Below are 11,778 nucleotides of genomic sequence, written 5' to 3' on the forward strand. Positions count from 1 at the left end.
GTTCTAGAGTTTCATTGTTCTAATGTAAGTATGAGCGGTTTTAGACGATGTTTACTAAGCTTCTTCTTTTTTTTTGTTAATAAATTCGATATTTTTCGGCGTACCATAACTATTTTATTTTTTATAGTAGAAAGTTAATTTCTTTTTGATGACGTAGTTCTACGCACATGGAACAAGGTTCTAGAGTTTCATTGTTCTAATGTAAGTATGAGCGGTTTTAAACGATGTTTACTAAGCTTCTTCTATTTTTTTGTTAATAAATTCGATATTTTTCGGCGTACCATAACTATTTTATTTTTTATAGTAGAAAGTTAATTTTTTTTTGATGACGTAGTTCTACGCACATGGATCAAGGTTCTAGAGTTTCATTGTTCTAATGTAAGTATGAGCGGTTTTAAACGAAGTTTACTAAGCTTCTTATTTTTTTTTTTTAATAAATTCGATATTTTTCGGCGTACCATAACTATTTTATTTTTTGTAGTAGAAAGTTATTTTTTTTTGATGACGTAGTTCTACGCAAGTGGAACAAGGTTCTAGAGTTTCATTGTTCTAATGTAAGTATGAGCGGTTTTATACGATGTTTACTAAGCTTCTTCTATTTTTTTGTTAATAAATTCGATATTTTTCGGCGTACCATAACTATTTTATTTTTTATAGTAGAAAGTTAATTTTTTTTTGATGACGTAGTTCTACGCACATGGAACAAGGTTCTAGAGTTTCATTGTTCTAATGTAAGTATGAGCGGTTTTAGACGATGTTTACTAAGCTTCTTCTTTTTTTTTGTTAATAAATTCGATATTTTTCGGCGTACCATAACTATTTTATTTTTTATAGTAGAAAGTTAATTTCTTTTTGATGACGTAGTTCTACGCACATGGAACAAGGTTCTAGAGTTTCATTGTTCTAATGTAAGTATGAGCGGTTTTAAACGATGTTTACTAAGCTTCTTCTTTTTTTTTGTTAATAAATTCGATATTTTTCGGCGTACCATAACTATTTTATTTTTTGTAGTAGAAAGTTAATTTTTTTTTGATGACGTAGTTCTACGCAAGTGGAACAAGGTTCTAGAGTTTCATTGTTCTAATGTAAGTATGAGCGGTTTTAAACGATGTTTACTAAGCTTCTTCTACTTTTTTGTTAATAAATTCGATATTTTTCGGCGTACCATAACTATTTTATTTTTTATAGTAGAAAGTTAATTTTTTTTTTGATGACGTAGTTCTACGCACATGGAACAAGGTTCTAGAGTTTCATTGTTCTAATGTAAGTATGAGCGGTTTTAAACGATGTTTACTAAGCTTCTTCTTTTTTTTAATAATAAATTCGATATTTTTCGGCGTACCATAAATGTTTTATTTTTTATAGTAGAAAGTTAATTTTTTTTTGATGACGTAGTTCTACGCAAGTGGAACAAGGTTCTAGAGTTTCATTGTTCTAATGTAAGTACGAGCGGTATTAAAGTGCCGTAATGACTGTAAGTAAAAAATTTGAATGTGTTAAAAATCTTATATTTAAATGTCTATCAAACTTCAGCCTCGTATAGTAAAATATAATCAACTTATCTATTATGCTTAAGATCAGGGTTTTCTAAGCTTAGTACAATAAACGCACCACTACAAAAAGTTTAAAAGATAATTAACCCTTTTCTTGTTAATTACATTTCCCCTGCATTACTTATTTAAGTTAATTGAAATTATTTAAAAAAAAGCTCAAAATATATGGTCCAAAGACCTGGTGTAAAAAGTAAGCTTTTGGTTTATTGAGTCCTTACACCACATATACTTTTAAATGTCTTGTCCAAGACTCCCTTTACTTTTAATTGTCTTGTCCAGGACTCCCTTTACTTTAAAATGTATAGTCCAGGACTCCCTTGATAGTAAAAAACAAGCTATAAGAGAGATAATTCCCACTTTGAGAAACCTTGATCTAGATTCTACTTCATAAGTTATTTAACTAGAATGGATTTAAAAATAAAACAGATATAAACCATTTAAGTGTGTTAAAAGTCTATGATCAATATTTTTCAAGAACTTTTGCTTTTTATGTGAAAAAAACGATTTTTGTTAAAGAATGTTCAGGTAATTTGATTAGTTTTTCATAAATTATAAATTTGTTATGAGTTGGTTAGCTTGCTTTTATTTTGAAAACATAACATTTACATGTATGTACTCAACTCAGTGTTTCATTTTAATCATAAAATTGAAAACATATTAAGTTGAAATCAATTGAAAAGAGTTACTCATCATAAAAAAAAGACAACTAGCTTGCTTTTATTTTGAAAACATAACATTTACATGTATGTACTCAACTCAGTGTTTCATTTTAATTATAAAATTCAAAAAATATTAAGTTGAAATCAATTGAAAAGAGTTACTAATCATAAAAAAAAAGACAACCGTAATGCTTTTTTATGGTATAAAACATCAAAAAAAATTTCAAATAAATAAAAATAAATAATCAAAATAGCACTACATTTGTCTTTTCCATTATAGCTAGCAAATCTTCGATAATAGTTTAAAATAATTTAATTTCATAATCAAAGTGGATTCTCGATCAATTCCATGAATGCATAACGTATCAATATTGAAACATTAAGAATAACATTAAATAGTTTGATTTTGGTACTGGTTTTAAATAAAAAGTTTAAACATAACTCTCTCACTTCCAAAAAAAGTTTATTAATTAATTTCGTTTAGCTCTCTTCAGAATAATATTGCTAAAAACTATTAATATTATAGAGTAGTTTTAGTTATATACAATGAATTTGAAAAGTCTAGCTAAAAGTAGTTACGTCATAAAGTATTAAAGTCTGTTTAGAAAAAGTTTGAAAAATAGAATTGGGTTGTACTGAACTAACTTAAAGTAATTTATAAGACAAAATTTCTAAAACAAAAACATTTAAAATAGTAGAAATTTTTACCTGAAACTAAATTAAATAAAAAGCATATTAAAAAATACGACAAAATCGAAAACAATAATACTACTAAAGACGCTATTTATAAAGTTTTAAATTGTGAAAATCTCTTTGTTTGGAAATTTTTGGCTCGCGAGTTTTAATAAACAAAGATTCTAGAACTGAAAGATGGTAGGTGTTTCTAGCTCGGCCGTGCAAGTTTAAATAGCTCTGTTGGTTATGCATTGTATGCAATAACCAATAATCATGCAATGCATAACCAACAGAGCTATTAAAATTTGCACGGCCGACTGTTTGGATCTAGAATTTGACAACATCTACAAAATTTTTCTTTCACTAGGTTACCCCGAAACAGTAATAAAGAAGACAATTAAGGCAACTCAGTCCAAAATGAATCGCCTTTTCGGCCCACATCCTTGCCCAGTCTACCTCCGTCTTCCTTATATGGGTGAAAACTCAATAAGACTGGCTAAGCAAGCTTCATTAGCTATAAAATCCACCTTTAACAGCGTTTCGCTACGTGTTGTGTACAACACCAACCGCCCGCTTAACGGAATTGTGAAAGATGCCACACCTACCCATGATTTAAGTATTGTAGTATACATATTTAAATGTCATTGCGTAAATGACTACGTAGGTCGAACATCTCAACGTTTCCACGTCAGGCGAGAGCAGCATGTCACGAAAAAGCTAAAAAGGTTTATTTTTGATGACGACGTGAAGCCTAAAGATTAACAGTCATCTATTCATCAGCAGCTCCTCAACAACCCTGTTTGTGCCGAGAACTACCTGGATAATAGGTTCGAAATCCTATCCCGAGCTAGAAACACCTACCATCTTTCAGTTCTAGAATCTTTGTTTATTAGAACTCGCGAGCCAAAAATTTGCAAACAAAAATTTAAAACATTATGAATAGCGTCTTTAGTAGTATTATTGTTGTCGTTTTTGTCGTATTTTTTAATGAGCTTTTTATTTAATGCAGTTTCAGGTAAAAGTTTCTACGACTTTAAATGTTTTTGTTTTAGAAATTTTGTCTTATAAATTACTTCAAGTTAGTTCAGTACAACTCAATTCTATTTTTCAAACTTTTTCTTAACAGACTTTTATACTTTATGACGTAACTACTTTTAACTAGACTTTTCAAATTCATTGTATATAACTAAAACTACTCTATAATTTTAATAGTTTTTAGCAATATTTTTCTGAAGAGAGCTAAACGAAATTAATTAATTAATTTTTTTCGAAAATGAGTGAGTTATGTTTAAACTTTTTAATAACATTAAGATATGTGCTATAGGTGAGCAACTGAACCCTATAGCTTAGCGTCGAGGCTAATTTAAAAGAATATAAGTTACAAAATCGTCGAGGCTAGTTGAAAAAGAAAATAACTTTTAAGAGTCGAAATAAAACTAACAAGTAGCCGTAAACTTAAAGGTAGCTTTTTTAACAATATAATAAAATTATTTTAAACAGTATCATTTTTTTCGATCTTATGCAACTACGTAACATAAAACTTAAAATTTAAATTCTTGAGAACAGTTTTACTTTGTTGTTGACAAAGAATTGAGTTTATTTTGAAAAGCTTTAATTATTAAATAAATTGTTGAAAATATAGAAGATAGTAATTTTAAATTTCAAATGTTTTCTGTTTACAACAAATTTATTCTGACAATATAACGAATAAAATAATTAGCTGAGTTTCTCAAAATAAATTTTATTTATTCTTGTTGAGTTTAATTTAATGTCTGTCTGCATAATGTTAGCAGCAAAGTACAATTTGATCAACATATGTTTATTTTGTTTGAGAAAAAAAAGGTCCATTGATTAAGTAGTAAATGTTTAACTAAAAAATTTAATTTCAAGAAGAACGTTTTCAACAAATTCGATGAAAGTTTTTGTGTAGTGTGGCTGTGTGATGTTAAGGTCCTAATAATAAAATTATGGTTGATTAAGTAATAAAACAAAAATAAAACCTACTCATTGATAAAGTACTAATAAAAAAATAATTGTGACACTTAACTTTTTTTTACTGTTTTTAGCTAATTGTTTGAAATTTTGTAGTGTTTACTACCACTCTTAATCTTAGAAGTTAATAATCAAATTACCGAACTGTTGTTTTGAATGTTTAATACACATGTTTATGCTTTTTAGAAAAGTATATATATATTTAAGAAAATCTTAAAACACCTAATACTGTATAAATAATGAAAAAAAAATGCTTAAGTTTTGCTCTCAATTATCTTAACAAGCTAAGTTCGTTTGAGTATACAATAATAAAGTTTGCACAGCAATATATATATATTTAACTGACGCATGTTTTTCAGTGTTAAACAACTATCACAGCTTCATAAAGCTGTTATTTTGTCCAAAGAATATTTTTTTAGCTGTAAAACTTCTGAAACTGAAAAAAGTAATAAATCAGATTGGTACGTTTACTGCACTGACACTTAATTAAAATCTTTTTAAATTTAATTCGTACTTGGTTCTTCCCCTAACACAGTCCTTCGATTCAAATTTCTAATTGGTTTTTTTGTTTATATAATGATTATATTAAAATTTCATACATTTCAAAATCATTTAGATTTCCTTGACCAACATAACACACATTTTCGTCTAAGTTTCTTTTGTAACTAGAAAAAGATAAATTATTTAAATTAGTATTTATCGAAATAAAGTGAAACATACATGAATAGAATAATTCCCAGTATATTTTTCAGCTACATATTTTATTTAAGCCATTCATTCTTTATTATCTTTACAAATTTATATTCCTATATAATATTTAAAAACTATTAAGGTATTTTCATGTTTTAACATTATAGAAACCACAACATTACTGAAGAAAGTTTTTTTATTTTAACTTGTCTATTATTAATCTTTTATTGTATAAAAAATATAACAACACACATATGATTTTTTCTTTAATTTATTTGAATACTTTTGTAGTAAGGTTTACCAAAAATTGTATCTTACAAAGTTCAACTGAATTGAAATTGAAACAAAATTATACTGTAGTTAAAAATATATACACCACCAATAAAACTGAAAATAAAACTACACTATAAAAAAGTTTTAATGAGAAACTAATTGCTTTAAAATTACTTACAATAATGGTTTAAAAAGTCTAGTTTTGTATAGGAACTTTTTCTGCTTACATAAACTCGGCCTTAAAAATTGAACGCATATGACTTCTAAAATATGTAGCTGAAAAAAGTTCTCTGCTTTCACTAAAACTGAAAAGTTCTCTTCTTTTTTTATAGTTTTTAGTACACTCAGCATTGTCAAACAAATGTTGCCAAAAGTAATTTTAGTTATTTTAAAGTAATAAGTTTCTCATTATTTTTGTTTATAGAGTATAGTTATATTTTCATTTTTATTGCTGGTTTATTTATTTTCATTTCAATCTTACGAGTTTTATTAGTACAGCAAAGTTCTACAGTATTAGAATTTAGTTAGTTTTTACATTTGATTATTACGTCATTTTATATTTTCAAACTTTAAACTACAGTATAATTTTGTTTCAATTTTAATTCAGTTTAGCTTACTAATATACAATTTTCGATAAACCTTAGTACAAAAGTATTCAAATAAATTTAAGAAAAAATGATATGTGTTTTGTTATATTTTTAAAATAAGTTATGCTCTGGAAAAAATCTGTTCAAATTTTTTATTGTAGTAAAATATCAGTTGTGATTTTCCCTCTAATTAACATTATTTGAAGGTAAGCAAACAAGTTCATCACCTATAGTTCCACCTGACCCTTTAAAATTAACAATAAACTAACAAAAAAAAATTACTTTACAACTGAAAAAAATCCTTTAGATACTTGTCATTTAGCAAACACTAACAAGGTTAAAATCTTGACATTAAAAACCACAAAATGTGGGAAAATCATTAAGCTCAAATCCTCAAGCAAGTTTTCACCAATTAAAGATCCAACTGTGTGGTCACTGCTACCAGTGTGAACTCACAATCAGCAATTGCAAAAAAAAAAAAAAAAAAAATAGTTTAAATGTATAAGTTCTATAAAAATATTTAGTAAGTAATGAAATACAATGAAAAAAAAATTATAATAATTTAAGCTTGAAAAATAAAAATTAAAAAAATTAAAAAACAGTAAAATATGATTTAACATTTTACTTTTACCTTTAACTTAAAAAAATCCACTATCTTTAAGTCTAATACATTAACAAAAAAATATTAGTAAATTATTATTATTATTTTTAACAGTGGCTCTTTCATAACCCAAAAAATCATAAAATAAGAAGATCTAGCACAATCTGCTGTACAAATAACATGCATCAAATTTTCACATTAACATTTTAACCAAAATTTCTTGCTGTTTAGTTTTTAAAAACTTACTAAATACTACCATTAGTGTATTTTAAAATTGAAGCAACAATTTCAGTAAAGATGACAATTTTTTATAAAATGTAAAATGTTACTGTACCTATGTCAATGTTAAACATTTTAAACACTACTTTTAAAAAATATTTTTGCAAAGTTATACTTTGAAATAAGTTTATTACCATAAAAATGTAGAACACTTATCAGAAGACAGTTAGAGTGCAATTTCAATTTATATAAAGCTCATATACACACTGTTAAAGACCAAAATAATATTAGAGTTCAGTTATATATTGATCCATTCAATAATTATGATATCATTAAAACAAATTTCCTAAGTTTCTGAACATATAGTTATAAAAATTTTATACATACTATTGATTACAATATTTTACCTAAATTGTATCTTAAGTTGATCCATAAAAAATAGTTTGTAGGTTATAACATGTTTTGTTTTTTCGATTTGACATTTACTACTAAATGCATTGACTTGAAATTAAAATAAGGTAGCATACTGGTGTGTATATATATTTTTTTATAACTTTGCTAAAATAAGGTTCTACTTTAGAGCAATTTTTTTACAGGACAAATATTGGTCTTTTTTAAAGGTTAAGTTCAGGTGATTGAAAAATTCTAATACATTAGTTAAAAAATGAAAACAAACAGATCAATTATTATAAATTTAACAATATAAATGCAAAATTTAAGCTTTAGAAAATATGTGTTTGTGTCAAAGTGTGTATACTATTAAAAAGCAAATATTGGTGTTTTTTAAGGTAAGTTTCAGACAGATGTAAAATTTAAAATACTTAAGTTAGAAAAAAAATCAAGTTCATGACTGTACATTTAATATAATAAATTATATTGAGGATGGTTTGATTGCAATTTTGAGAAATGTAGCTTGAAATTTTAGTTTTCTCTGCATAATTGTCTTAGCAAATGTATAGCTCTATCTATATCCAAAAAATAATATTTTAAAAGATTGTAATCTTAAGTTATTTTAAATTCAAATCTATTGAACACTTTTCTGACTCTTTTTGAAAGCAACTTGATAATTTGACTTAAAATACTTTTTACCATCCTAAGCTATTATCTCTATAAAACTCAAATTTGTTATACTTTACACATACAGTATAAGCAACCCAACTAGTTTACTTACTTTTGCATCATGGATATTTTCCTGCAGTGCATCAAAATTATTATCTTTTGTTGTCTGCTAAATAAGGTCTGATTTGCTGCAGTGAGCTACTGAATCAATAATTTTTTACTAGTTTTTTAATAATTTTTAATTATTGTTAATGCTTCCTGCAGAGTATTGCTAGAAATGATTCTGTCTTTTACAATTTTACTAAACCAGCTAATAAAAAATTGAGTATACTTCTATTGATATCATGATAAACTTATTTATATTGCCTATCTAATTTATTGTCTTAGCTATTTGACCAATACTTGTTTTAGTTGAGTTAAATACTCTAAATTTAGCTTTATACTAAAATCCATGTTTGTGATCATTTTGTGTATTAAAAGCTTCTTGTTGTCTATATAGATATGCGATTTTACTTATTAATATTTAGTTTATTTTATATTAAAGCTAAAAATATTAAAAGAAATTCCGCAAAAACTAATATTTTTCTTTTATTTTTAAATTTTTATTTTTTATTATACTGAAAAAATGCTTTTTTAAAGCTTTATTATTTTATTTTTAGTAAATGATAAAGACAAAAATATCACAAAGAAATAACTGAAGTTTTAAACCAATTTTATAAATTATAACCTACATTTTTATTAACAAAAATGTCTGATAAAATGGATTATTATAATTTATCATATTTTGTAATAAATGTCTATTATTGTATAATAACTCTATTTAAATTATTTTAGCAATGTTTTACTTGTTATATTTGTACAATGCCCAGTTAGTTTATTTTAACACTTATATATTTTATGATAAAATAAACTTTAGAAAATATCAATATTTACAATTGTTTAAGCTTAAAAGTTTTAAATGTTACATATGAAATGAATTTAAAATGAAAATAAGATGTATGCATTAATGATAAGTACAAGTGTACAACAATACACTAAAGTACAACAATACACTTTGATCAAGTAATGAAATGAAAGAGATGTAAATTAGTTTTTTTGTCAACTATTTATACAATTTTAATTTGAAATTGTTTTTCATATGGCAATTAAATATTATATTCTTTTTTAGTTAATGATAGTCTAAATGCATAATTTAAAAAATCAGCTTGTTTTAGCTAGATGTTTACCACTTGGTATTATCCACTATTTTATAAATACTCAAATTAAATTAAGAACTTTAACACCAGAATTTAAATAAGTAGGCATGTGAAGTTTACTGTACGTTTATAACTGCTATAACTTAGTTTTGATGAAAGATATATTCTGTTATTAATTTGTACATCTTAAACCAGCAATATACTAGTCTACTTCTCTTTATAATTAAAAAAAAATAAAATATAAGTATTGTTATCATCAATATACTTGTTTGAGTGCAGCTCATTCCATGGTGAAGCTCCACATAAAATAAATTTTCTTTCATCAAAAGTAAATAAAAAACAACCCATCACTTCTTTTCTGAAGTATCACTACAGTTTACCATTTGAAACGTTTTCATACTATATGCCCTAAGCCAGGGGTTGGCATTTGGTGGTCGCATATTTATATTGTTTTTAATTAATTTTTTGATAAGTTTTTTATTGATTGAGCTGTTCAAAAAAAAAAAGATCACTTTAGAAAATATTAAGTTATAACTGCAGTCAATAATAAAAGCCTGTGAATAGATTAATTCAAAAGCATTACAAAAAACTAATGCAAAAAATTAATTTAAATTTTTCATGTTTTAGGATAAATTATATTTATTATCATTTTAGTTTTTATTTAGTTTTTTGTTAATTTTGAACAAAGGTGCTTATTTTTATAAAATAACTTTTTAAATAACTTCAAAAAGAATTTTATTAGTTGTTCAATTGAAGATTTAATAAAAAACTATTATTATTATTTTTTAATTTATAAATTAAATTGTTTATTTTTCAAATTTGCTTGTGTTTTTTTGCCAAGTTTAAAAAAAAAAACAAAACTACTTGCTCTGTCTTATTAAAACTTGTTTCAAATAACACAATTTTTTTATTGTAATGAAACGTCTTTTTGTAATGATAAAAACTAAACTAAATTTTTAACAGAAGTTTCCACAAAAAGACAAAAGTAGACAATTAGACAAAAACAGTACAGTTCTTAAACAAATTGTAGTTGATTTATACTGTAGGTTTACAAATATTTATAAGAATTTTCTGGTTAATATAAAAATTACTAAAAATTTTAATGAAAACAGCAAATTTTTAAACAGCACTTTATTGGCATATGTTTATCTTAATTGATAAAAAAGGCAACCATTTCATGATTAAGTGATTTGTAGTTTGTTTGTGTCATCTGACAATTTAAAATAAACACCAATTTAAATTTGTCAAAGTTTTAATACTTTAAATTCTTTTTTCTTTAATTTAATTAGTGTTTTAAAATTTTATGATATTATTTAGTTCTTAATAAATTAATCTTTGTATACCTTTTTTTATTTACTATATTATGGTTGAGAAGTTCTTTAATCCAGTGGCCACACTTTGAAATACTTTGTACATAAAGAGATGTAATTGGTAATCATAGACTTTTATTGGAAGCTTTATTTTTGTAAAACTTTATCAAGGTAGATATTTTTGTAGAGAAAGCTTTACTAATATGATCTAATTAGTAATATAGTACAACTTTATACAAATAATAAAGTTTACAAAAGACGATGAACAAAACGTATTAATATTTATGTTAATATGATAATTTATAAAAGATAATAGTAATGACCAATTTTAAAATCAACCGTGACCAATATTTATTCATAATTTACAACTATTTTTATTTACTTTAGTGCTTAGTATTAGATGTAATTAAAACTGACTCTAAATATAAATATTAAAAAAAAGTACAACTATATATCTGATCACATAAAAAACAGTTTTTTACATATGTTTAACATTTTAAGTTTTTCAAATCAAATTGATCATCAGATAGTTTATTGTTTATAAGAAACTGCAAGTTATTCAGTTTTAGAGTTGTTATAAAAATTTTCATGTTGTAATACTTTTGATGTCAAAACTTTTTCTACAGCTTGTTAAGATTGAACATAATTAGCTGAATTTTGTTTAGAAAATTTTTGCATTTAAAAAAAGTTTTGTTTTAATAATAGGTATAAAAAATATTGCATAAAAAAAAAAACTAGAAAAATGTTTTAAACTGCTCGCTCGTGTATTGGCCTAATTTTACTTGAAGTTTGTTTTAGTTATGTTTAAATTTGTTCAAAAAGTTTTTGGCAATGGATATATATACTTGCACTTTTTTGTTTAGTGATTTAGACTTATCTGTTTTATCTATTTGAGTTTTTTTAAGTTACAAAGTCTGCAACCAAATTGAGTGTTAAATTTTGATTTTTTTTGTTTAACATTTCC

Source organism: Thalia democratica, chromosome 5 (assembly GCF_965202585.1).
Source record: "Thalia democratica chromosome 5, ktThaDemo2.hap1.1, whole genome shotgun sequence".
NCBI classification, from domain to species: domain Eukaryota; kingdom Metazoa; phylum Chordata; class Thaliacea; order Salpida; family Salpidae; genus Thalia; species Thalia democratica.